The sequence below is a fragment of the Coregonus clupeaformis genome, chromosome 20, assembly GCF_020615455.1.
Source record: "Coregonus clupeaformis isolate EN_2021a chromosome 20, ASM2061545v1, whole genome shotgun sequence".
Lineage (NCBI taxonomy): Eukaryota > Metazoa > Chordata > Actinopteri > Salmoniformes > Salmonidae > Coregonus > Coregonus clupeaformis.
Window position 1 is genome coordinate 3,501,856 of NC_059211.1, and position 27,956 is coordinate 3,529,811.

Below are 27,956 nucleotides of genomic sequence, written 5' to 3' on the forward strand. Positions count from 1 at the left end.
CAAGTACATTTTTAAAATGGTGTACGTATTTTGAACTCTAAAGTCAACAGCCATTAATCGAAATGAAATAGTAGCCCTATTTCGTGTCTGTTTCACTGCACATCAACACTGACCAATGATGTATTGGATGATTTTGCAAGACTTTAAAAAGTGTATTAGTCACACTCACACACTGCATGAGAATGTATGCCTTTTACAGCACAGTAGAAGCTGTCGTCAGTTTTTAAGTGGACTGAGTATGAGGGGGAGGAGTCCTCTTGTACAATCTTACTGTTCCTGTACCAGATGTAGGTGGGGTTGGGGTTGTCAGTCAGAGTACAGGTGGTGCTACAGGTCAGTGTCGTTGACCACCATGTAGTGGTCACCTTCACCTGCAGGTCTGGAGTAGATAACAACATTAAACAATCTCAATTACCTGTTGTCTAGTTCAAATGAGGCAGGAGTGGACGTTCTCAAATCATCAATTCAGACATTCCTATTTTACGCATACTTTCATATTATTTATATTATTTCAATTCAAATTAAGACAATTTTCCAGAACCAATTAAACAGATCAGCACTATATATAATATCACTGTACCTGTAACAGACAAAGTGACTCCAGGGCTACCAAAATATCTCCCTCTGGTCTGATTAGTTCTAAATCTGAACTTGTACGTAGTGGAGTCACTCTCTCTCAGGTCTGTGATTTTCAGGGTGTGGCCATTCCTCATATTGCTACGGTACGTCACACGACCTTTGTAGTCTGGGTCATCACTCAGACTTACATAATTCTCCACAGCATCAATTTTAGTGAACCAGAAGGTTGTTGTGACACTACCACTGGGATACGTGTAAAAGCAGGGCAGTTCCACTGTTGACCCCTTCAAGGTACAGATACTCTGAGTGGTGTAAGTCACACTCCAGCCATTCTGCCCCTGTACCACTGAAACACAATCACACAACACAATGGTATCAGCAGTAAGCCAAGGTCTATTGGCTCACACTAACAGTAGCGTTTGCCCACACTTTGTTGCCGTAGTTGCTGAGTTGAGTGTGAATGGAAACCACAGATAACCATCACTCAGTAAGGTGTAAAAGATAACTCTTTAAGTGAAGTGGAGACTCCTAACAGAACACACCAGAATAACATCATGATTCTTATCCTTTTAGAAATGTTTGTAGATTGTTAAACAGAGCAACTAAAAGATAAGAATGAGACCATACCTGCTACAGACCAGAGAAAGACCACCAACACACTTCCTGCTGTTCTCAAGGCCATTGTTGCATCTCCCACCCTGCAGTCTTAGAAACATAAACAACAACTCACTCTATAGCTGGAGAATAACTACACCTGATACATTGAAGTATAAACTGTAAATGGGGTACAGGGCCTCATTACTGAAAATGAACCAGGCTCATATTGTGTTGTGTTGTATTGTGCTATATGGTTGTCTATGTGAATACTGTCTGTCTGTTAGTCTATTGCACTATGTATGTAATGTGTGTGACGTGTTTCATGTCTGTCTACATCTGTCTATTTAAGTTCACATGCTGTATGATGCAAAAAATAATTTCTTAATGGATAAAATAAAGTCATCATTATCATCATCATCAAAATCATCATCATCATCAACATCATCATTGTCATTATAAACAACAACAACAACAACAACAACAACAACAACAACAACAACAATCACTTATTGAACAGATAAACACATATTTCTACATTGATTGTTCTGAAGCTGTTTTATTCTCAGAAACCCAAATATAGGAGGATAAATGTTCAATCCTCTACGGTCCATCAAGCTGTACAGCAGCCTAAAGACTGACCACCAGGTTCAATGACACACACAAATATGCACTCACAGACACACACAGACACACGACACACAGACACACACACACACGCACGCACGCACGCACGCACTCACACACACACACACACACACACACACACACACACACACACACACACACACACACACACACACACACACACACACACACACACACACACACACACACACACACACACACACACACAGGGAAGGCCCATAAGGAACATGGAGTCTGTATCAAAGTCTAGAGAGCTGGTTGTTATGGATGTAGAAAAGTTAAAACACATCCTACACAGTATAGATGTCAACCCTACTCCCTATCAGTCTGGTCCTAAAGGGCCCTCAGCTAAATCCACTGTGTCATTCACACAAACACACGGGTCCATACACGCACACACACTGAGCAGAGATTCAAATGTTTGTTTGCGTGTCTTTTATACCCTGGTTAATCATCTCATCTCTATGTAGATCCACACTCCTACACTGAGACACTTTATGAATACTGTCCCTGATGTAACAACCAAAACACAGATCAAAACATAACAAGAAGTAAAATGATACATTACCCTCAAGTATATGACTATATTTCAAGATATTGTCAATACTTACAGAGTGAAGTGAAGGAGAGAGGTCCTGTACAGAGAGTCAATTTACTGGTAGTGTGGAGACTGCTAGTAAGTTTAAGTTCTGTGGTTGATACATATTAAAAGTAGTCAGAACACAAGTAGCTGATACAGAACTGTCCTTTCCTTCCTCTTTAAGACATTAACATGCATGACGACCAGAACAGCATGTCAGAGAAGGGAGGTTACTGTATTAGAGTGGGCCCCACATTTCTAAAATTGACAAAATATGTCCCCATTTCCACTTTTCTTTAATACAGAACCATGTTAACAATATGTTGACTGTTCTATATGGAATGTTTATAATATCTTATAATGTGTTGCGTTGCCCCACTGAGTTCTATATGGAACAGGTCAAAGTTCAATTTACATTTGGTCAGTTCCATGATGTCATTCATTATATTCTACAAACCCATTCAATTTACACTCCTCATTAGCTTCATCAAATTGCTACTGACGGTTCTAGTGTTCTAAACTAGAGCTCCCCCTACTGGCATCTCAACATTACTGCAGCCTCCTAATAATAATGTCCTCTATAATGTTGGTCTAATAACAACATAACAAACTGGAAATGAATCAGGTAGAATGGTGAAACACAACACTAGCTACTACTTGATAAAGTCACAGTGAAGCACACAAACACTGATGTTTGGGAGGTGAGGGCCCTGGCAGAGTGGTGCCAGGAAAATAACCTCTCCCTCAACGTCAACAAAACGAAGGAGCTGATCGTGGACTTCAGGAGACAACAGAGAGAGCACGCCCCTATTCACATCGATGGGACAGCAGTTGAGAAGGTGAAAAGCTTAAAGTTCCTCAGCGTACACATCACTGACAATCTGAAATGGTCCACCCACACAGACAGTGTGGTGAAGAAGGCGCAACTTTTACAACTTTTACAGATGTACAATTGAGAGCATCCTGTCGGGCTGTTTCACCGCCTGGTACGGCAACTGCACCACCCGCAACCGCAGAGCTCTCCAGAGGGTGGTGAGGTCTGCCCAACGCATCACCAGGGGCACACTGCCTGCCCTCCAGGACACCTACAGCACCCGATGTCACATGAAGGCCAAAAACATCATCCAGGACAGAAACCACCCGAGCCACGGCCTGTTCATCCCGCTATCATCTAGAAGGCGAGGTTAGTACAGGTGTATCAAAGCTTGGATCGAGAGACTGAAAAACAGCTTCTATCTCAAGGCCATCAGACTGTTAAATAGCCATCACTAGCCGCCTACCACCCGGCTACTCAACCCTGCACCTTAGAGGCTGCTGCCCTATGTACATAGACTTGGAATCACTGGCCACTTTAATAATGGAACACTGGTCACTTTAATAATGTTTACATACTGCTTTACTAATTTCATATGTATATACTCTATTCTACAGTATTTTAGTCAATGCCACTCAGACATTACTCATCCTAATATTTATATTCCTTTACTTTTAGATTTGTGTGTATTGTTGTGAATTATTAGATACTTTTATTTTTTTTATTTTTTATTTTATTTCACCTTTATTTAACCAGGTAAACCAGTTGAGAACAAGTTCTCATTTACAACTGCGACCTGGCCAAGATAAAGCAAAGCAGTGCGATAAAAAACAACAACACAGAGTTACATATGGGGTAAAACAAAACAAAGTCAAAAATACAACAGAAATACATATAATATACAGTGTGCAAATTTAGCAAGTTATGGAGGTAAGGCAATAAAATAGGCTATAGTGCAAAATAATTACAATTTAGTATTAACACTGGAATGATGTGCAAGAGATGATGTGCAAATAGAGATACTGGGGTACAAATGAGCAAAATAAATAACAATATAGGGATGAGGTAGTTGGGCGGGCTAATTTCAGATGGGCTGTGTACAGGTGCAGTGATTGGTAAGGTGCTCTGACAACTGATGCTTAAAGTTAGTGAGGGAGATAAGTGTCTCCAGCTTCAGAGATTTTTGCAATTTGTTCCAGTCATTGGCAGCAGAGAACTGGAAGGAATTGCGGCCAAAGGAGGTGTTGGCTTTGGGGATGACCAGTGAGATATACCCGCTGGAGCGCAGACTACGGGTGGGTGTTGCTATGGTGACCAATGAGCTAAGATAAGGCGGGGATTTGCCTAGCAGTGATTTATAGATGGCCTGGAGCCAGTGGGTTTGGCGACGAATATGTAGTGAGGACCAGCCAACAAGAGCGTACAGGTCACAGTGGTGGGTATTATATGGGGCTTTGGAGACAAAACGGATGGCACTGTGATAGACAACATCCAATTTGCTGAGTAGAGTGTTGGAGGCTATTTTGTAAATGACATCGCCGAAGTCAAGGATCGGTAGGATAGTCAGTTTTACGAGGGCATGTTTGGCAGCATGAGTGAAGGAGGCTTTGTTGCGAAATAGGAAACCGATTCTAGATTTAACTTTGGATTGGAGATTCTTAATGTGAGTCTGGAAGGAGAGTTTACAGTCTAACCAGACACCTAGATATTTGTAGTTGTCCACATACTCTAGGTCAGACCCGTCTAGAGTAGTGATTCTAGTCGGGTGGGCGGGTGCAAGCAGCGTTCGGTTGAAGAGCATGCATTTAGTTTTACTAGTGTTTAAGAGCAGTTGGAGGCTACTGAAGGAGTGTTGTATGGAATTGAAGCTCGTTTGGAGGTTTGTTAACACAGTGTCCAATGAAGGGCCAGATGTATACAAAATGGTGTCGTCTGCGTAGAGGTGGATCGGAGAGTCACCAGCAGCAAGAGCGACGTCATTGATATACACAGAGAAAAGAGTTGGCCCAAGAATTGAACCCTGTGGCACCCCCATAGAGACTGCCATAGGTCCAGACAACAGGCCCTCCGATTTGACACATTGAACTCTATCTGAGAAGTAGTTGGTGAACCAGGCGAGGCAGTCATTTGAGAAACCAAGGCTATTTAGTCTGCCAATAAGAATGCGGTGGTTGACAGAGTCGAAAGCCTTGGCCAGGTCAATGAAAACGGCTGCACAGTACTGTCTATTATTGTAGCTAGGAACACTAGCATTTTGCTACACCCTCAATAACATCTGCTAAATATGTGTATGTGACCAATACAATTTTATTTTATTTGTTAATACTACTCCTAAACATAACCCACCATCACTGTGTCTCATGTTAATACTACTCCTAACCACAACCCACCGTCACTGTGTCTCATGTTAATACTACTCCTAAACATAACCCACCATCACTGTGTCTCATGTTAATACTACTCCTAAACACAACCCACCATCACTGTGTTTCATGTTCACACACAAACACACAACACAAGGACACAGACACACAGTTATACTTGACCCTGTTATAGTTTGACCGTGAACATGACCCTATTGAATTGAGATCCGGGACCTTTCTGCAGAAATGCATCTTGGTATTACTGGCATACTCTACTCTACTGATACATTTTTAAACATGCAAATGAATAAACTGAACTGAACTAAACACATGAAACCACAGTCCATGGTCCGTATTCACAAAGTGAGAGTAGGAGTGCTGATCTGGGATCAGTTTTGACTTTTAGATCATAATCTGAGACACTTTATGAATACAGATGTAAAAACCAAACACAGTTCAAAATAAACCAAAAAGTAAAATTATACAGTAAGTCATATGATTAAAGGCTAAAAACATACAACCAAAAACAATATGTCAAGATATCGTACTTACTGAGTGAAGTGAAGTTGAGAGCTCTTGTACTGTAAGTCAACTTACTGTCAGTGCGTGGAAACAAGAAGTAGGCTGCTGCAAATGTTAGTAGAAGCAGGCGTAGCCTAAGTGTGAGTTCTGTGGTTGACACATTTTAAAAGTAGCCTAGTGAGGGCATTAACATGCATGAACAGCATGTCACATAACGGATGTTACTGTATCTAAATAGAACATGTGCTGAAGTCAGCATACTGTAGTTGCATTTCTTTATTTGAGGAGTGGGCCTACATGTTTTATAGGAGGCAAAATGTGACCCATTCCTATCACTCTTCATCAGCTGCATCAAAGTACTACTGAAGGTTCCAGCACAGATGAAAGGGGAGCATCTTTGGTTCCAGTGTTCTAAACTAGAGCTCCCCCTATTGCATCTCAACATTACTGCAGCCTCCAGGCTTCATTTGTCCCTACTAGTCTGATGGAAATATACAAAATAGAAGGTTAAAAAAACACTTGAAAATGTAAAAAATATAGAATAAACCAGGCACGCACGTAAAAATAAACTAGTTCTGGTAGCTCTGACAATCAAGAGATGTGACTTTCATACACAAACATTTTTGTGCATCACACAGCTGCTCTAAATGGACTTGAATGTGAACAATCATTTAGCTATTTCATTTGGAATATGAGTACCCCTTTAGGTATAGAAATAATACTTTAAAATGATTTGAAAAAATATTGAATTTGGCCTTTACTGCTATAGGCCATATAAACTCATTGAATAACACATTCATAAATGGCAAAAAAAAAGAGTGAAAAAATGTATGGTAAGGACTAAGGTTTTGAAGTGACTGTCCTATATCTAGGAGATATAACAAAGCTCAGGATTATTATTTTAATTTTTTTACACTACACTATATGTGCAAAAGTATGTGAACACCCTTTCAAATTACTGGATTCGGCTATTTCAGCCACACCCGTTGCTGAGAAGTGTATAAAATCGAGCACACAGCCTTGCAATCTCCATAAACAAACTTTGGCAGTAGAATGGCCTTACTGAAGAGCTCAGAGACTTTCAACTTGGCACCGTCTTGGATGCCACCTTTCCAACAAGTCAGTTCGTCAAATTTCTGCCCTGTTAGAGCTGCCCTGATCAACTGTAAGTGCTGTTATTGTGAAGTGGAAACAAGAACAGCTCAGCCTGGAAGTGGCAGGCCACACACGTTCACACAACGGGATCGCAGAGTGCTGAAGTGCATAAAAATCGTCTCTCCTTGGTTGCAACTCTCACTACAGAGTCCCAAACTGCCTCTTGAAGCAACGTCAGCACAAGAACTGTTCGTCGGGAGCTTCATGAAATGGGTTTCCATGGCTGAGCAGCAGCACACAAGCCTAAGATCACCATGTTCAATGCCAGGCATCGGCTGCAGTGGTATAAAGCTCGCCGACATTGGACTCTGGTGCAGTGGAAAAGCGTTCTCTGGAGTGATGAATCACACTTTACCATCTGGAAGTCTAACAGACGAATCTGGGTTTGGTGGATGCCAGGAGAACGCTACCTGACCCAATGCATAGTGCCAACTAGTGGCGACCCGTCATTCAGGGAAGAGCCCTACCTGTTATTTTGGCATTAATACGTGTCACATATCAGTTTGCAAACAATGCAAAACAAAAATCATTGAGTTAATAAAGCCGCATAAAAACATGGTCTCTTTTTTTGCTTTCTTGAGTAAGGCAGCTCCTAAATGCAGGTGTTTCAGTCTAGCTCAGTGCTTTCTGTGGTGGTGGGGCAGCCAGTGGAAAATACGGAGCGTAGGGGTTGGTAATGTTCTCTAGTTGCGCCGTGATTGGCTCAGTGTTCTGTCACTCATGGGGACACTACTTCACCGCAAAATATACGGGGAGAGCTAAAAAACTCAAGCCCCTTGGGTGCTGCCATAGATTTATATTAGAAGTGCCCATCCAAGAAGGCTCAAGGTACTTGGCCACAGATAAAATGACATAAAATCACGGTATATCTACCGTGGCTTTGATTGGACTGATCATGTCAACATCATATTTTCAAATGTTAGCTAGCAAGCTAGACAAGCAGTCATCTTCATGAACCAAGCCGACAATCGACTGGGAAATCCTTTTCAATCCTTGTCATATGAAGAGAAATTATAGATAAAACGTATCGGTGCTCATCGTCCATTGGACATAAACATTACACAACAAGATGGAAAATCGCAAATTCAACAATGAGTGGTTTGGAAGGAATCAGTGGCTAACTGCAAGTGTTGCAAAAAAATCACTAGCCTGCTATTCAGTGGAGTAGGTGTGTGGTCCAAGTCTGGGCTTAAGGGTCTCTTTTCAAGCTTAAAAGGATAAACATTCACATTCAACACCATGGGCTTCAGTGAATTCAAGACAACTGGGTACTCTGAAAAAAACTCAGACTGGGAAAATCTTGGTCATCCAACTCAGAATTCCAAATCGGGAACTCTGGCCTCTTTCTAGAGCTCTGACCTGAAGATCACTGACATCACGATTCAACCTTGTTTTTTTCAGAGTTCCCAGTTGTCTTGAAAGCACCATAAATCCAGAGAATGCCAGAGTTTGTTGACAAAGGTTGATGACAAAACTTGCCCAGAAGAAGGACCACCGCGCCACCTTCCTGTTCAAGTCAGCACAGAACACAAGGTGAGTCCAAAAATGTCTTGTATGCTCCTGCATAATGATGGAATATGCCAGAGAGATATGTATACTGTAGCCAAGAAAGTAACCCTAAGTGTATGTTGTGTGGTAAGCTGTTAGTAGCCCATGTGCCTCACCCTAATCATTTGGTCCCTTTCCCCCTCTTAACTTAGCCTACTGTTCTGACTTGGTGGTGCACATGTAGCCTATAGCCTGTTTTAGAGAAATGTAATCATCGGATATTGTGAGAGCTTTCATTGTCTGCTTATATAACCACTTTCTTTATCCTACGGTTCTGACTTGGTGTACAGGGAGAATACTGTAAGAACGGCCCATGTTCTGACTTCTGTCGCTGTACATTTCAAAAGTGCTGAACAAATAGTTATTTTGACTATGTCTGTCCAACCTTGCTCATTAATGTCTTAATCAAAATTACAGATTGCCTCTTATCCTCTCGTTGTTCCCTTATGCCATAGTTTGTACATCTCAATTGTCAGTAGAAAACACATTTGTTTAAGCAAGTCAGCTGTAGTTTTTAAGAAGGCAGTAAATGAGGCTGAATGAACTGTTTCGCTGCCAGACAAGGTTCCGCTGATAGCCAGGTGTAGCGGTGGTAAGGATTTACTCCATGGTGCTGAAAAGAAAGCTCTGCTGTTGGGACAGCTTTATGTAGGCCCTAACAGTTTGTGGGCACCATTTTTCACCATTAGAGTGCAATTAATGTATTGTTTAGTGTTGTGTTGTGTAGTGGCTTTACCGGCATGAATCAAAACAAATTGGGGTGAGTTTGCCCCATTTTGTTTACATGCAAACAATCACCACTGGTGCCAACTGTAAAGTTTGGTGGAGAAATAATGGCCTGGGGCTGTTTTTCATGGTTCAGGCTAGGCCCCTTAGTTCCAGTGAAGAGAAATCTTAAAGCTAAAGCATACAATGGCATTCTAGAGGATTCTGTGCTTCCAACTTTGTGGTAACAGTTTGAGGAAGGCCCTTTCCTGTTTCAGCATGACAATGCCCAGTGCACAAAACAAGGTCTATACAGAAATGGTTTGTCGAGATCGATGTGGAAGAACTTGACTGGCATGCACAGAGCCCTAACCTCAACCCCATTGAATACCTTTGGGATGAATTCGAACGCCGACTGCGAGCCAGGCCTAATCGCCCAACATCAGTGCTTGACCTCACTAATGCTCTTGTGGCTGAATGGTAGCATGTTCTGTTCATTTTCAAGTTTGTTTCTTAAGTTGTTTTTGATTGTGTTGTTGTAAATAATCTTTTTTAAATCGTATTTTAAATAAATTGTAGAAAATACACTTTATGACACTTTCATGAAGCATTATGACCATCCTGTGTCACTTTACTTGGACTAAGAAAATACACTTCATGACCATAATCATTTAAGCCAGATAGGCCTGTCATGTACAGGCCCTTATATCAGTCATCAGTCAAACGAGGGTCTCTTGTCCTGCTCCTGAAATCTGCTCCTGCATTCATCCCAGTCATCATCAGAGCATTGAGGTAGGTGCATGTCTGACATCAATGTGTGCGCAATTACGATGATAATTTAATATGGTCAATTAAAAAAATTGTATATAACATAAACATACTGTTGACACGTAGGCTATTCTTCTACTAATCTCACTGCAACTCCCCTCCATGTCTCCGACTCAGATGGTAATGCGCCGTCGCAACCTTCGCTCTCTCTCTCCCGCTACTCTCTCCTCTTCCATCCTATCATCTCTTCCCTCTGCTCAATCCTTCTCCCTCCAATCTCCTGATTCTGCCTCCTCAACCCTCCTCTCCTCCCTTTCTGCATCCTTTGACTCTCTATGTCCCCTATCCTCCCGGCCGGCTCGGTCCTCCCCTCCAGCTTCGTGGCTTGATGACTCATTGCGAGCTCACAGAACAGGGCTCCGGGCAGCCGAGCGGAAATGGAGGAAAACTAGACTCCCTGCGGACCTGGCATCTTTTCACTCCCTCCTCTCTAGTGTTTCTGCTGCTAAGGCCACTTTCTACCACTCTAAATTCCAAGCATCTGCCTCTAACCCTAGGAAGCTCTTTGCCACCTTCTCCTCCCTGCTGAATCCTCCTCCCACTCCCCCCCCCCATCTCCCTCTCTGTGGATGACTTCGTCAACCATTTTGAAAAGAAGGTTGACGACATCCGATCCTCGTTTGTTAAGTCAAATGACACTGTTGGTCCTGCTCACACTGCCCTACCCTATGCTTTGACTTCTTTCTCCCCTCTTTCTCCAGATAAAATCTTCCGACTTGTGACGGCCGGCCGCCCAACAACCTGCCCGCCTGACCCTATCCTGCTCACACTGCCCTACCCTATGCTTTGACTTCTTTCTCCCCTCTTTCTCCAGATAAAATCTTCCGACTTGTGACGGCCGGCCGCCCAACAACCTGCCCGCTTGACCCTATCCCCTCCTCTCTTCTCCAGACCATCTCCGGTGACCTTCTCCCTTACCTCACCTCGCTGATCAACTCATCCTTGACCGCTGGCTATGTCCCTTCCGTCTTCAAGAGAGCGAGAGTTGCACCCCTTCTCAAAAAACCAACACTCGATCCCTCTGATGTCAACAACTACAGACCAGTATCCCTTCTTTCTTTTCTCTCCAAAACGATTGAGCGTGCCGTCTTTAGCCAACTCTCTTGCTATCTCTCTCAGAATGACCTTCTTGATCCAAACCAGTCAGGTTTCAAAACTGGTCATTCAACTGAGACTGCTCTTCTCTGTGTCACGGAGGCTCTCCGCACTGCTAAAGCTAACTCTCTCTCCTCTGCTCTTGTCCTTCTAGACCTGTCTGCTGCCTTTGATACTGTGAACCATCAGATCCTCCTCTCCAGCCTCTCCGAGCTGGGCATCTCCGGCGCGGCTCACTCTTGGATTGCGTCCTACCTGACCGGTCGCTCCTACCAAGTGGCGTGGCGAGAATCTGTCTCCGCACCACGTGCTCTCACCACTGGTGTCCCCCAGGGCTCAGGATTGCGTCCTACCTGACCGGTCGCTCCTACCAAGTGGCGTGGCGAGAATCTGTCTCCGCACCACGTGCTCTCACCACTGGTGTCCCCCAGGGCTCAGTTCTAGGCCCTCTCCTATTCTCGCTATACACCAAGTCACTTGGCTCTGTCATATCCTCACATGGCCTCTCCTATCATTGCTACGCAGACGACACACAACTAATCTTCTCCTTTCCCCCTTCTGATAACTAGGTGGCGAATCGCATCTCTGCATGTCTGGCAGACATATCAGTATGGATGACGGATCACCACCTCAAGCTGAACCTTGGCAAGACGGAGCTGCTCTTCCTCCCGGGGAAGGACTGCCCGTTCCATGATCTTGCCATCACGGTTGACAACTCCGTTGTGTCCTCCTACCAGAGTGCGAAGAGCCTTGGCGTGACCCTGGACAAAACCCTGTCGTTCTCCGCTAACATCAAGGCGGTAACCCGATCCTGTAGGTTCATGCTCTACAACATTCGGAGAGTACGACCCTGCCTTACACAGGAAGCGGCACAGGTCCTAATCCAGGCTCTTGTCATCTCCCGTCTGGATTACTGCAACTCGCTGTTGGCTGGGCTCCCTGCCTGTGCCATTAAACCCCTACAACTCATCCAGAATGCTGCAGCCCGTCTGGTGTTCAACCTTCCCAAGTTCTCTCACGTCACCCTGCTCCTCCGCACACTACACTGGCTTCCAGTTGAAGCTTGCATCTGCTACAAGACCATGGTGCTTGCCTACGGAGCTGTGAGGGTAACGGCACCTCCGTACCTTCAGGCTCTGATCAGTCCCTACACCCAAACGAGGGCATTGCGTTCATCCACCTCTGGCCTGCTGGCTCCCCTACCTCTGCTGAAGCACAGTTCCCGCTCAGCCCAGTCAAAACTGTTCGCTGCTCTGGCACCCCAATGGTGGAACAAGCTCCCTCACGACGCCAGGACAGCGGAGTCACTTACCACCTTCCGGAGACATTTGAAACCCCACCTCTTTAAGGAACACCTGGGATAGGATAAAGTAATCCTTCTAACCCACTCCTTACCCCACCCCACCCCCCCAAAAAAGTGGTTATCCCACTGGCTATAAGGTGAATGCACCAATTTGTAAGTCGCTCTGGATAAGAGCGTCTGCTAAATGACGTAAATGTAAATGTAAATGGAATGGAATGTTGTGCCTTGTGTGGTAGGTTTTGTGGGTTTTGACACTCTTATGTAGGTGTCATAACCAGTCATAAAATAACACAATATATGTCATAAAAGGTCTAAATATATGTGTAATGACAGTGTTATGACCATATTATGAGGTGATTATGATAATGTCATAACGTGTCAAGTTAAGTGTTACCATAACTACTTGGACATACCTTTACTGGACAGCTACACCAGACATGTTAGCATAGCGTAGCGCTAGCGCAGCTGAAACCACTGTGATCAATGAGAGATATTATACTGGTCACGCTCTCTCACACTGCTGAAGGATCTTTTTATGCTGTTTCAAGTCTATTTCAAGCTTTTCACTAGCGCTTCTGAAGCATTCTGAACTGATGAAAGTGGTTTGTTTTAATGCTGCCTCCTGTTGCTGCTTCTGGTGTAGAATGGGGAAAACACAGAACACTTGTGCTTGCAGTGTAGTTTCCCAGTTAGGGCAGTATTCAGACTTAGATTATAAAACAGGGCTTGATTGAATCTGTATTGTGGAAGATCTCGGTTGTAGCGTTGTTGACAGTTAAAAGTAATTTTCGATTGAGCCGACATATGCAGCGTTTACCGTGAATGTTGCCTTTAAATGTCAATCACGCTACAACACAGATATTCTGCGCTACGGATTGAATCAAGCCCTTAGATAGTTGGCAAAATTACATATTGGTTTCCTTGCCCTGTAAGTAATCTATAGACAAGGAGGTGCTTTGGATTTGGTTACCTAGTCGTCGACCACTAATTTAAGAATTTTTCATCTACATTAAATAATAACTTTAATTGCATGTTTTTCATTTTCTGCATTTATCATTTTTAAGTGTGCTGGAGTCTGGTGTAGCAGGTAAAACTCCCAACCCTTTGGCGATGGTGGTTTGATCTCCATCTCAGCCATTCCTGTCTGTGCCCCTCTCTGTCCTTTCCCCACTTTACACTTGGGGGAATTGTCCTATGTGGACAGGAGCAAATTGAAATGTTTCTAACAGAAGAGATATGAAAATCATATGGATAACCATGGCAGCAACTGAAAATGAGAACTTTGGAGATAAAGGGGAAACTATCTGAACAAAGGTTATGGTTCCACACTTCTCCAAAGTGTTCACAGTTCCTATGTCATTTCAATGCACTTTTATGACTTAACCTCTACAGGATCGGTGTCCCGTATACAGGACAGTTGAGCTAACGTGCGCTAATGTGATTAGCATGACTGTTGTAAGTAACAGCAAACTTTCCAGGACATAGACATGTCTTCAATGGGCAGAAAGCTTAAATTATTGTTAATCTAACTGCACTGTCCAATTTACAGTAGCTATTACAGTGAAAATATACTATGCTATTGTTTGAGGAGAGTGAACAACAACAAAAAACTTACAGTGGGGAAAAAAGTATTTAGTCAGCCACCAATTGTGCAAGTTCTCCCACTTAAAAAGATGAGAGAGGCCTGTAATTTTCATCATAGGTACACGTCAACTATGACAGACAAAATGAGAATTTTTTTCTCCAGAAAATCACATTGTAGGATTTTTAATGAATTTATTTGCAAATAATGGTGGAAAATAAGTATTTGGTCAATAACAAAAGTTTCTCAATACTTTGTTATATACCCTTTGTTGGCAATGATACAGGTCAAACGTTTTCTGTAAGTCTTCACAAGGTTTTCACACACTGTTGCTGGTATTTTGGCCCATTCCTCCATGCAGATCTCCTCTAGAGCAGTAATGTTTTGGGGCTATCGCTGGGCAACATGGACTTTCAACTCTCTCCAAAGATTTTCTATGGGGTTGAGATCTGGAGACTGGCTAGGCCACTCCAGGACCTTGAAATGCTTCTTACGAAGCCACTCCTTCGTTGCCCGGGCGGTGTGTTTGGGATCATTGTCATGCTGAAAGACCCAGCCACGTTTCATCTTCAATGCCCTTGCTGATGGAAGGAGGTTTTCACTCAAGATCTCACGAAACATGGCCCCATTCATTATTTCCTTTACACGGATCAGTCGTCCTGGTCCCTTTGCAGAAAAACAGCCCCAAAGCATGATGTTTCCACCCCCATGCTTCACAGTAGGTATGGTGTTCTTTGGATGCAACTCAGTATTCTTTGTCCTCCAAACACGACGAGTTGAGGTTTTACCAAAAAATTATATTTTGGTTTCATCTGACCATATGACATTCTCCCAATCCTCTTCTGGATCATCCAAATGCACTCTAGCAAACTTCAGACGGGCCTGGACATGTACTGGCTTAAGCAGGGGGACACGTCTGGCACTGCAGGATTTGAGTCCCTGGCGGCGTAGTGTGTTACTGATGGTAGGCTTTGTTACTTTGGTCCCAGCTCTCTGCAGGTCATTCACTAGGTCTCCCCGTGTGGTTCTGGGATTTTTGCTCACCGTTCTTGTGATCATTTTGACCCCACGGGGTGAGCTCTTGCGTGGAGCCCAAGATCGAGGGAGATTATCAGTGGTCTTGTATGTCTTCCATTTCCTAATAATTGCTCCCACAGTTGATTTCTTCAAACCAAGCTGCTTACCTATTGCAGATTCAGTCTTCCCAGCCTGGTGCAGGTCTACAATTTTGTTTCTGGTGTCCTTTGACAGCTCTTTGGTCTTGGCCATAGTGGAGTTTGGAGTGTGACTGTTTGAGGTTGTGGACAGGTGTCTTTTATACTGATAACAGGGACGGCCTGTTCAATAGGGCGATATGGGCGACGCACTGCCAAACGGGAAAAGGAAGGGATTTTTTTCTAATCAATTATATCACGGCAACAGTACTAGTTATCAGTGTTCTAAACCGATCTGACTGCCACTAAATGTCAAATCAGGCTAAAGTCGTGCTTCAAATGGCCCCGCCCGTTTTTGGGGCGATTTCAGTCAGGTTGAAAATCGCCCAGAAGTCTCTCATAGCCTGTCATGTAAAATCTATTTTTTTCACATTTCAAAGCTTTCAATACATTCTCTATGGGTGTCTGTGGGCTTGCACTTACGCGCTTTCGTCATACGTGACGTAACCATGAACGTAACTAAGAAAATAGCAGCTAGCAGCGTCTCTGTTGCGACCTGCAGTGTGGCGTTATTTTATGTTTTTAATTTGTAGACTTAGTTTACAAACATTCTGCCAACCATGGATTTCCAGTGGTGGGTTTTGGACTGATCTTGTTGATCGTGTACATACCCGCTACGAACGGACTAAATAATGAAAACGCTGCTGGCAGCGGAATCCAATACAGCTGGGAGACTTGGCTGGATGACAGAGTCCCGGACAGAGAAGTGGAGCCGGCCGGCTTCACCCTGGTCAGAGCGGACCGCGATCCTGGTAAGAGAGCGACTCTGTACCCCCCGACATTGAACTGCTTTCTGTGTCACTGCGACCTTACTATCTGCCCCGTGAGTTCCCCCAATTGTTTGTTACCGTTGTGTACTGTTGATAATCACAAGTTTACTGGAGAACTGAGACCAAGTAGAGACTTTGGACAGGGTGGATATGGTATAATAAAGGCAGTTTATTCAGAGGTAAAGATATCTGGAATCGCGTGCACGGACCCGTTCGTCAAACTCTTAGGGAGCTATCTGAAGAGAGCCCCGAAAACATTGTGTGCAGACATTTTATACAATAAATGATGTAGGTTGAATCTAGTAGTTCTGATCTTCTGATTGGTCCTGATGAGTTGGGCGAGGTCCCCTCCACTGTTGCATTGGCTCTGAGTCGGGTTCTCTGTCTTCAAATGTTCAGCCTAAAGAGAGGGGATTTGTGTGTGTGTGTGTGTGTGTGTTTAACAGTGATGATGTGTGTGTGTGTGTGTGTTATCAGTGATGATGTGTGTGTGTGTGTGTGTGTGTGTGTGTGTGTGTGTGTGTGTGTGTGTGTGTGTGTGTGTGTGTGTGTTGGAAGAACTGAGAGACCTATGGCGTGGGTGTTGTCCTTGGCCACCTGCTGACAAGGCTGACAAGATAGGACTCTTTTGTCCATTGTTATAGGATAGGAACAGCATTGATTGAAAACAAACGCCCAACACAAAATGGGTCATGCACAAGATTTTAGTCAGACCAAGCTATAACATTATATATTTACTACGACAGTACATTCAACCAAAAGCTAATATAACAAAGGCATCAGAGATTATTTATAATCTGTCACAGAAACTGGAATCCATCTCCCCAGATCAGTCAATAAATGCTTCTGGTATTGACTTATATGCTGCCCCTGTCTTCATGTTGTTGCTGGACATATCTTTTTTAAAATGTGTGTAGGTCACCTAAATCATCAGAAAAATTGCCCCTCCTGAGAATTTTTTCAGGAGCCGCCACTGACTGATAACAAGTTCAAACAGGTGCCATTAATACAGGTAACGAGTGGAGGACAGAGGAGACTCTTAAAGAAGAAGTTACAGGTCTGTGAGAGCCAGAAGTATTGCTTGTTTGTAGGTGACCAAATAATTTGCAAATAAATTCATTAAAAATCCTACAATGTGATTTTCTGGATTTTTTTCTTCTCAATTTGTCTGTCATAGTTGACGTGTACCTATGATGAAAATTACAGGCCTCTCTCATATTTTTAAGTGGGAGAACTTGCACAATTGGTGGCTGACTAAATACTTTTTTTCCCCACTGTATCAAGACGACTGGTTTGATACATTCACCTCTGAAGGAAAAGAGTGTACTTACTTTCAGTAATCTTACTCTGATTTGTCATCCTAAGGGTCCCAGAGATAAAATGTAACATAGTTTAGTTTGATAAAATCAATTTTTACATTCAAATGTAGGAACTGGGTTCTACAGTTTGAACCCCTGCTCTCTCTGGCTCCACACCCACCCCGACCGGCCAACTAGATGTGTGAAAGTTAGTGTATAAGCTAATGAGCCATCATGTATGAAATTCCTGGGAGTGTGTAAAGTTACATTTTGTATTACCATATCATTTTTGTATGTTCTCTATAGTTACAGTGGGGAAAAAAAGTATTTAGTCAGCCACCAATTGTGCAAGTTCTCCCACTTAAAAAGATGAGAGAGGCCTGTAATTTTCATCATAGGTACAAGTCAACTAGGATAGACAAAATGAGTAAAAAAATTCCAGAAAATCACATTGTAGGATTTTTTATGAATTGATTTGCAAATTATGGTGGAAAATAAGTATTTGGTCAATAACAAAAGTTTCTCAATACTTTGTTATATACCCTTTGTTGGCAATGACACAGGTCAAACGTTTTCTGTAAGTCTTCACAAGGTTGTCACACACTGTTGCTGGTATTTTGGCCCATTCCTCCATGCAGATCTCCTCTAGAGCAGTGATGTTTTGGGGCTGTCGCTGGGCAACACAGACTTTCAACTCCCTCCAAGATTTTCTATGGGGTTGAGATCTGGAGACTGGCTAGGCCACTCCAGGACATTGAAATGCTTCGTACGAAGCCACTCCTTCGTTGCCCGGGCGGTGTGTTTGGGATCATTGTCATGCTGAAAGACCCAGCCACGTTTCATCTTCAATGCCCTTGCTGACGGAAGGAGGTTTTCACTCAAAATCTCACGATAACATGGCCCCATTCATTCTTTCCTTTACACGGATCAGTCGTCCTGGTCCCTTTGCAGAAAAACAGCCCCAAAGCATGATGTTTCCACCCCCATGCTTCACAGTAGGTATGGTGTTCTTTGGATGCAACTCAGCATTCTTTGTCCTCCAAACACGACGAGTTGAGTTTTTACCAAAAAGTTCTATTTTGGTTTCATATGACATTCTCCCAATCCTCTTCTGGATCATCCAAATGCACTCTAGCAAACTTCAGACGGGCCTGGACATGTACTGGCTTAAGCAGGGGGACACGTCTTGCACTGCAGGATTTGAGTCCCTGGCGGCGTAGTGTGTTACTGATGGTAGGCTTTGTTACTTTGGTCCCAGCTCTCTGCAGGTCATTCACTAGGTCCCCCCGTGTGGTTCTGGGATTTTTGCTCACCGTTCTTGTGATCATTTTGACCCCACGGGGTGAGATCTTGCGTGGAGCCCCAGATTGAGGGAGATTATCAGTGGTCTTGTATGTCTTCCATTTGCTAATAATTGCTCCCACAGTTGATTTCTTCAAACCAAGCTGCTTACCTATTGCAGATTCAGTCTTCCCAGCCTGGTGCAGGTCTACAATTTTGTTTCTGGTGTCCTTTGACAGCTCTTTGGTCTTCGCCATAGTGGAGTTTGGAGTGTGACTGTTTGAGGTTGTGAACAGGTGTCTTTTATACTGATAACAAGTTCAAACAGGTGCCATTAATACAGGTAACAAGTGGAGGACAGAGGAGCCTCTTAAAGAAGAAGTTACAGGTCTGTGAGAGCCAGAAATCTTGCTTGTTTGTAGGTGACCAAATACTTATTTTCCACCATAATTTGCAAATAAATTCATTAAAAATCCTACAATGTGATTTTCTGGATTTTTTTTCCTCAATTTGTCTGTCATAGTTGACGTGTACCTATGATGAAAATTACAGGCCTCTCTCATCTTTTTAAGTGGGAGAACTTGCACAATTGGTAGCTGACTAAATACTTTTTTTCCCCACTGTATGTACTTGAAAATGTATCAATTGACCAATTCGGCACATTTGGGCATACTTGATACAAAATAGTCCAGTATTGCAATGATTCACTGGATCAATCTGAAACGTTGCGCACACTCTGCTGCCATCTAGTGGCCACAATCTAAATTGTGCCTAAACTGCAATATTATATTGTGGCCGTTCTCTTGCATTTCAAAGATGATAAAATAAAATGAAAACGCATGTTTTTGTGTTTGTATTATCTTTTACCAGATCTAATGTGTTATATTCTCCTACATTAATTTCACAAACTTCAAAGTGTTTCCTTTCAAATGGTATCAAGAATATGCATATCTTTGCTTCAGGTCCTGAGCTACAGTCAGTTAGATTTGGGTATGTCATTTTAGGCGACAATTGAAAAAAAGGAAAGAGCCTTCATCTATGAGGTGCTTTTTTCTCCTAGCTGCTCCATGGGGGAACTGAAGCAAGCTCACTTGTAGTTTTTTGTTTGGACACAGCCCTGCATCCCCACCATCACACAATTACTGTTGTTGTTTACGCAATCCAAAAACAGTGCATTACAAATCTCAATCTGGGTCAGGTGGGCATCATTTGAAAGCTTATTCTGTTGCCAACATGACTTGCTAAGTTATAAAATATGATCTTACAGTTTAGGCTTCCACAAGGCACTTCAGAGAAACAGATAGTAATATTGGTGTGCATGGAATGGAGTCATGAGTGCATTCAGGTGCGTCCCGGGTATGACGCCATGTCATCTTTGTACTTTACATCAAACCAAGCAATCATACATTTTCTGTGAATGACATGTTTTGTTATGAGGATATATGAACATTTGGACTCACGCCTGTGTAGTTTGCTTGTATGAGGTCAAAGCGGTATTTATTATAATCCTCAACTTCTCATCTTTCAGAACACATTGAGTGATCTTGGTTTACAGCATCCCCCTCACTCAGTCAACAACAAAATGTGCAAAAGTAACCCAATTTGCAGGAAGGATGGCATCTTCTTTTTGCGGGTGCTGCTCCCACATAGAAAGTCTGTCAGTTGAATCCAATAGAGCATGTTACTGTAGAACGGAGACCCTGTGCTCTGACATCATGTAAAGCATGTTACTGTAGAGCCACTGTGTTCCAACTTAATCGATTATCAGTGACCAATCTGCCATTTTCAACCTGTTTACGGGATGAAGTGTAAAGGGCTACATTTTTTAAAATGAACTTAGCTACAGTATTGCTTAGCTAAATGAGCTCAATCTCTTGGCTAAATGACTCAATCTCGCTTCAGATTGACTCCCTGAAAACTGAACTGAAGTAGGCAACCTGTAGTAGGACCTTGAAAAATGCAAAGAATATCGGAGCGCAACCATTCTCAAACAATAATTTGCTAGCCAATGACATAAAAATACTATTAGACCAGACGTTTGCCTGGTACATCTGGACAGTACGACCGGTACCAGGAGATAAACGTGTGGCCCAGTGAAAACGATTTTGTCCTCCAAGACAAAGAAAGAATCCACCTCATCTGTCATAAGAAAAGATGGAAGAGGAAAGGTGTTGTGGTACAGGACTCTATGATTAAATGTCTCTATGGTGGAAAGTGTAAGCATCTCAAAGACACAACAATGCCTCTGTATGTTCTGTGGTCCAACATGCGCAGAAAGGGTTGAAAATCGGATCAACTTTGCAGCTATAGAAGCCGAAACTGATTTTATCGGAATTGAATGTCTCTTTCTTTGCCACTGCAGAAAGAGGAAGTAATCAAGACAGAATAGTTTTGTTGACATGCTGAGAATGGAATTGATAGGATATTGAAGATTGTTTAATAACACTCAAGCCTGTTATCTTAGTAGATTCACAGCTATGCCTGTACCAGATGTGATTACTATCTACTACAGTATCAAGGACCTACATGACAACACAAGCGCACAATTTGACAGTCTCCGGAATGATATTGGCTAGACTGCAATATTTGTCAAGTACGTTGATGTCATAATGAAATTCATCTACCTAAGAGGCTTGCAAAAACCCAAGGCTTACAAAAACCCAAAGCCATTATTTAGCCGAGGTTGGATCCGAGTTTGAACAGGGCAAAACCTTTTTTTGCAAACTCTACAAATTCGACCTCATGGTGAAAGGTTCGGAAACAAAGCTAACATCCTGGACATTGATAGGAAGACACTGCATAACCAAGAAGATGAACCGACTGAATGCTCTAAAGCGTACATTGTTGGATTCGATTATTTTGTACGCTACATGTTCACCCTTGAGAAGGAAGCCGTCTCAGCATAGTTGAAGTATCTGCCGATCACTGGTGATACAAAGAACATAGACGTCGTCAGTGAAACATTCAAAGACTACGTCACTGAACAGTGGATGTTGTACAACAAAAATGGCTGTGGCCCACTCCAGGCTGAGAGAAACTGTCTAATTGTTACTGCGAGAAGCCTTACCACATCACTGACCGGCCTTCCCCCAAACAACATCACCTGCTCTAAAGGAAAGTGGAGTCACTTCCTGTGTGTCACACTGACCTGAGTATTGGGGATGGAATCATGAAATGCAAGACTGAAGGGGCAGCAACAATCTGCACAGCATCATGTCCAAATGGATGGACCTTCCAAGATGGCAGGTCCGAGCAACCTTGTAGTGTTTCCACTCTACCCAGCCGCTGTGACAGACAGGGGCACGACTGACAGCTCTTGTAGGGATAACGAAGTCTGTAGGTAAACGTAAGGATGGATGCGGTCTCCATTCCTGTGGGATAATCAACACGGAATGCATCACGACCAATCATGCCGCCAAATGTGAGTGTGTGAGTCCTTGGATCGGGCATCCTAACTGGGGCTGCCACGACCAACCTCTACGTTGGGAGACCGCTAGAGGAGGACAATATGTGAACAGTATGTGAACAAGTCTTATTCTATACCAGTTAGAAAATAAGTTCATCTCTAAAGAAATCACAGGCAATCTCCTAGAATAAAAACTAGATTGTCCATTATAACAGTAATAACATTAGGAACAGGTTGACAATATGAAGACACCAAGAGGCTGAGGTGTCAGCTTGGTTTTGTATTTCATGTTTATTTTCTGTTCCTGGGGCCTGCCTGCTCATCTAAACTGGTCATGGTCAATTTGATATTTAATCTTTTTATTTGATTTATGAGCTGTGCCAATTTAGTAAGTCTCACATAAATATGGACCAGTCCATCGCAATCTATCTCTCTAGCGTTCTGTGGATATAAGGTTTTACAATTCTATTAATTTACCAGATGCTCTTATCCAGAGTGACTTACAGTAGTGAGTGGATACATTTTAACACCAAATCGAACCCACAGACCTGGCGTTGCAAACAACATTCTCTACCAACTGATTCACACAGGACCACAGGATCACATGGGATTCTTCATGGCCCCTTTCTAAATGGACTTTTATCTAGGACTAGCCATATAGGCTCAAAACCCCTTCAAAGTGGTAAGCCTTAGGTTACCCACTAATTTGAATAGAAGCTTAACCTGTATATAAAATAGTGATAAAACATGGCAACTAAAATTATTGAAAAGTGTCAAATTATTTCATAAATGCCCATTTTGTTACAGATGCTGTCACATCCCCAGAAGGAGCAGCTGTTTGTATGGCTAGAGCACCAGCTATAAGGAAGGATCCATTGTCGACATTTGTATGTATGAATACGATTGGACAGTGCAGTTTGCTAAATCCTACCCGGTAACACATTGAACATTACCCAGTCGCAATGCACGTCTTCTATCAAGCAATTCACAAATAATGTAAAGAATTATGCAATATATTTTCTACAGTTACGGGTAGAGGGAAGGAGTTGAAGTGAAATCTTTCCTCCCGAACTTCAGTTTTAGCTACAGTAACTTCACATTGAGTTCAATGCTAGCCCTTGAGTACCAAACTTATTTCATGAGCAGGTGTCTGTCTCTGCAGGTACCTGTGGACCCCTGTGGTAGCAATAGATGAGTGGAATGGTTCTGGAAAGGGTCCATCAGCGAATCTGTGCAGATCGGTAATTCAAACCATTTTCCAGGTGTACTGATGCATGTGTTCAGGTGACTTTTATACAAGCCATGCGTTTTTTCTGATTCGTTATAATATTTTTTTCTGTCCTCTAGTGACGCCAAAATAAATAATGGGTACATGTTTCACATTGCATACATTTATGAGAAGGGAGACAGGACTGGTGACTTCTACATTCTGAGAAGAAAAAAAATGTTTTTAAGTCAGCCTAAGTCAGCTTAATGATGATGGAAGTTTTGTTTGTTTCATGTCATTTTTCTGTAGTTGTGCTTTTCCTCATATTTAGTATTTAGTATTTTAGTATTTATTAGGATCCCCATTAGCTGCTCCTCTTCCTGGGATCCAAACAGGGTTAAAGCAGTTACATCACAACAAAACACAACAACAGCCTACATCATAAAAATAACAATACATCATACAATACATTATTACATCATTCATCTAATATTACACATTTACAATATAAAATCCACAATACCACAATTGTCACGCCCTGACGTATGGAACTCTTGTATGTTGAGTCAGGGTGTGTGAATCTATGTGATGTTTTCAATGTGTAGAATCTAGGTATTGGTTTTCTATGTTTGGCCGGGTGTGATCCCCAATCAGAGACAGCTGTCGCTCGTTGTCTCTGATTGGGGATCATACTTAAGTAGCCTGTTTGCCTACCGTTGTTGTGGGATCTTGTTCTGTGTTAGGCTCGTATGTGTTTAGCCTGAGGACTTCACGTTACGTTGTTTCTTGTTTTGTTTGATGTTTATTTGATTTAATAAATATGTTCGCATACCACGCTGCACCTTGGTCTGACCCGTCTCTCAACGTTCGTGACAACAATACCATAACATTACAAAGTGTGTGTGTGTGTGTGTGTGTCACTCAAAGTGAAAACATTGGAAGGAGACCCATGAAATTATATAGTAGACTTTGTCGTAAGCATGTCCTAAAATGTACAACGTACATTATTGAGGAGGATCAGTGACATCATGTCAGAATAGGAAAGCATTCTCATTTGCATAATACTGATTTATGTTTATTTTAGATCATGTACTCTCAAATCAACAAACTGTCATTTTTTCTTATGTCCTGTGTGCTACCAAGTGGTACAGGAACAGTGACTTCTATACGACAAAAGGCATGGGTTTAAGTCCGTTTCAAGCTACAGTCTGCGATTGGTTCATCCATTTTAAGACTTAAATGAATGATGTATAGCCATTGATTTTTGAAGAATATAACTTAAATGCCTCACAAGCTTAGTTTAACTGTACTACCCCATCAGAACCCTTCAAAACATGGTGAAAACAATAATTTTGATCTCATGGATAGAATTCCACAGTGGTTATATTTCTCCAGCCACATCTCTCAGCTGTTTACCAAAACAGTTGGGGAGGTGACCATTGTGTTGTTTTTTAGAATCCCAGACTGTAGTTTTAAATGACATGCTACATTTTTCCCATGTCATTTTTGTGTAGTTGTGCTTTTGCTTGTAATTGTCAGAGGGTGCTGTAGGTGGGTGTGGTGCAGGAATCAGGCGCAGGACGCAGAAACTTAGTCCAAAAGACTTTAGTGAACAATCACTTAGAACACGAGCCAAGAAGCCCGGAGGCGAGAAAATACGCATACAGGCGTAAAACAAAATGCGCACTAACATGTGCGAGAGCCCTCCCAAACAGAGGAGGAAAACAATGAAGCACAGACAACCAACAGTAGCGCAATCACACACAACACATGACAAACACAACGAGAACTTATAGGACAACTAATGAACGCTAAACGATAACAGGTGTACAACATCAATACAAAACCAAACGAACATCGAAACATGCAACGGTGGCAGCTAGTACTCCGGAGACGACGACCGCCGAAGCCTGCCCGAGCAAGGAAGAGAGGCAGCCTCGGCCGAAACCGTGACAGTACCCCCCCTCGGGGACGACCAGGAGGACGCGGAGCAGGGCGCGTCGGGTGACTATGGTGGAATTCTGTCAGGAGAGACGGGTCCAAAATGTCTCTCCTCGGCACCCAGCACCGTTCCTCCGGGCCGAACCCCTCCCACTCCACGAGATATTGGAGACCCCCCATCCGACGTCTCGAATCCAAGATGGACCGCACGGTGTACGCCGGTGCCACCTCGATGTCCAATGGGGGCGGAGGAGTCTCTCTGATCTCATCTTCCTGGAGTGGACCAGCTACCACCGGCCTGAGAAGAGACACATGGAACGAGGGGTTAATACGATAATCACTAGGCAGTTGTAATCTGTAACACACCTCGTTCAATCTTCTCAGGACTTTAAACGGCCCCACAAACCGCCGACCCAGCTTCCGGCAGGGCAGGTGGAAGGGTAGGTTCCTGGTAGAGAGCCAGACTCGATCACCAGGTGCGTACATCGGCCCCTCACTGCGGTGGAGATCGGCGCTCGCCTTCTGACGACGGATGGCCCGCTGCAGATGGACGTGTGCAGCGTTCCACGTCTCCTCCGAGCGCCGCACCCACTCTTCCACCGCAGGAGCCTCGATCTGGCTCTGCTGCCATGGTGCCAGATTCGGCCGGTAACCGGCCGGCCCTGGCAGTAAGATCTAAGAAACCTACCCACATCCTGGTTCACACGTTCCACCTGCCCATTACTCTCAGGATGGTAACCCGAGGTAAGGCTCACCGAGACCCCCAAACGCTCCATAAATGCTCTCCAGACTCTGGAGGTGAACTGGGGACCTCGATCAGACACAATATCCTCGGGTACCCCGTAGTGCCGGAAAACGTGGGTGAATAGAGCTTCGGCGGTCTGTAGGGCAGTAGGAAGGCCCGGCATAGGGAGCAAACGACAGGCCTTAGAGAACCGGTCCACAACGACCAGTATAGTAGTATTCCCCTGCGAGGGGGGAAGGTCAGTGACGAAGTCCACCGAGAGGTGAGACCATGGTCGTTGTGGAACGGGCAGGGGTTGTAACTTACCCCTAGGCAGATGTCTAGGCGCCTTACACTGGGCGCACACCGAGCAGGAGGAGACATAAACCCTCACATCCCTGGCTAACGTGGGCCACCAGTACTTAGCACTAAGGCAGTGCACTGTCCGGCCAATACCAGGATGTCCAGAGGAGGGGGACGTGTGAGCCCAATATATCAATCGATCCCGAACCTCGAGCGGGACGTACGTCCGACCCTCCGGGCATTGAGGTGGACTAGGGTCGGTGCGCAACGCCCGCTCGATTTCAGCATCGACCTCCCACACTACCGGTGCCACCAGACAAGACTCCGGCAGTATGGGAGTGGGCTCCACGGACCTCCCCTCCGTGTCATACCGCCGAGACAGCGCGTCTGCCTTACCGTTCTGTGACACAGGGATGTACGTGATCTTAAATACGAACCGGGCCAAAAACATGTTCCACCGCGCCTGGCGAGGGTTCAGTCTCCTAGCCGCCCGGATGTACTCCAGGTTACGGTGGTCAGTCAAAATGAGAAAAGGGTGTTGAGCCCCCTCAAGCCAATGCCTCCACACCTTTAGGGCCTGTACCACGGCTAACAGCTCCCTGTCCCCTACGTCATAATTTCGCTCCGCCGGACTGAGCTTTTTGGAATAAAAGGCACAGGGGCGGAGTTTAGGTGGCGTGCCGGACCGTTGCGAAAGCATGGCCCCTCAACCGGCCTCTGACGCGTCCACCTCTACCTGAAATGGTAAAGCGGGATCCGGATGCGCCAGCACCGGAGCCGAAGTAAACAGGTCCTTCAGTCTCCCAAAAGCCCTGTCGGCCTCGGCTGACCACTGCAAACGCACCGGACCCCCCTTCAAAAGAGACGTTATGGGAGCTGCCACCTGTCCAAAACCCCGGATAAACCTCCGGTAGTAATTTGCAAACCCCAAAAACTGCTGCACCTCTTTAACAGTGGTTGGAGTCTGCCAATTATGCAGGGCTGACACCCGGTCAACTTCCATCTTCACCCCTGACGCAGACAACTGATAACCCAAAAAGGAGATCGACTCCTGGAAAAACAGACATTTCTCTGCCTTGACATACAGGTCGTGCTCCAACAGCCTCCTCAACACTCGGCGCACCAGGGCCACATGCTCGACTCGGGTAGACGAGTACACAAGAATGTCATCTATGTACACGACCACCCCCTGCCCCTGCATGTCCCTGAAGATCTCATCCACGAATGATTGGAAAACTGAAGGAGCGTTCATCAACCCGTATGACATGACAAGATACTCGTAATGACCCGAGGTGGTACTAAACGCTGTCTTCCATTCATCGCCCTCTCTAATGCGTACCAAGTTGTAAGCATTCCTGAGATCTAATTTTGTGAAAAAACGCGCCCCGTGCAATGACTCCGTCATGGTCGCAATCAGAGGAGGTGGATAACTGTACTTCACCATGATCTGATTGAGACTACGGTAATCAATGCACGGGCATAACCCTCCATCCTTC

General features: G+C 43.9%; 1 long non-coding RNA gene across 2 annotated transcripts in view; it reads right to left on the reverse strand.

Annotated features, from left to right (window-relative positions):
• Positions 1 to 860: 860 nt before the first annotated feature.
• Positions 861 to 27,956, reverse strand: part of LOC123481422 — a 34,814-nt gene continuing 7,718 nt past the window's right edge. Inside the window, exons 1-3 of one of the 2 annotated variants that reach the window (XR_006657093.1) lie at positions 2,433 to 2,719; positions 1,207 to 1,284; positions 861 to 925 (exon numbers count right to left, since the gene is read on the reverse strand). This is a non-coding gene — a long non-coding RNA (uncharacterized LOC123481422). Of the gene's footprint in view, positions 926 to 1,206; positions 1,285 to 2,432; positions 2,720 to 27,956 lie in introns of those variants that run through there. The other variant, XR_006657094.1, reaches the window with a different exon arrangement.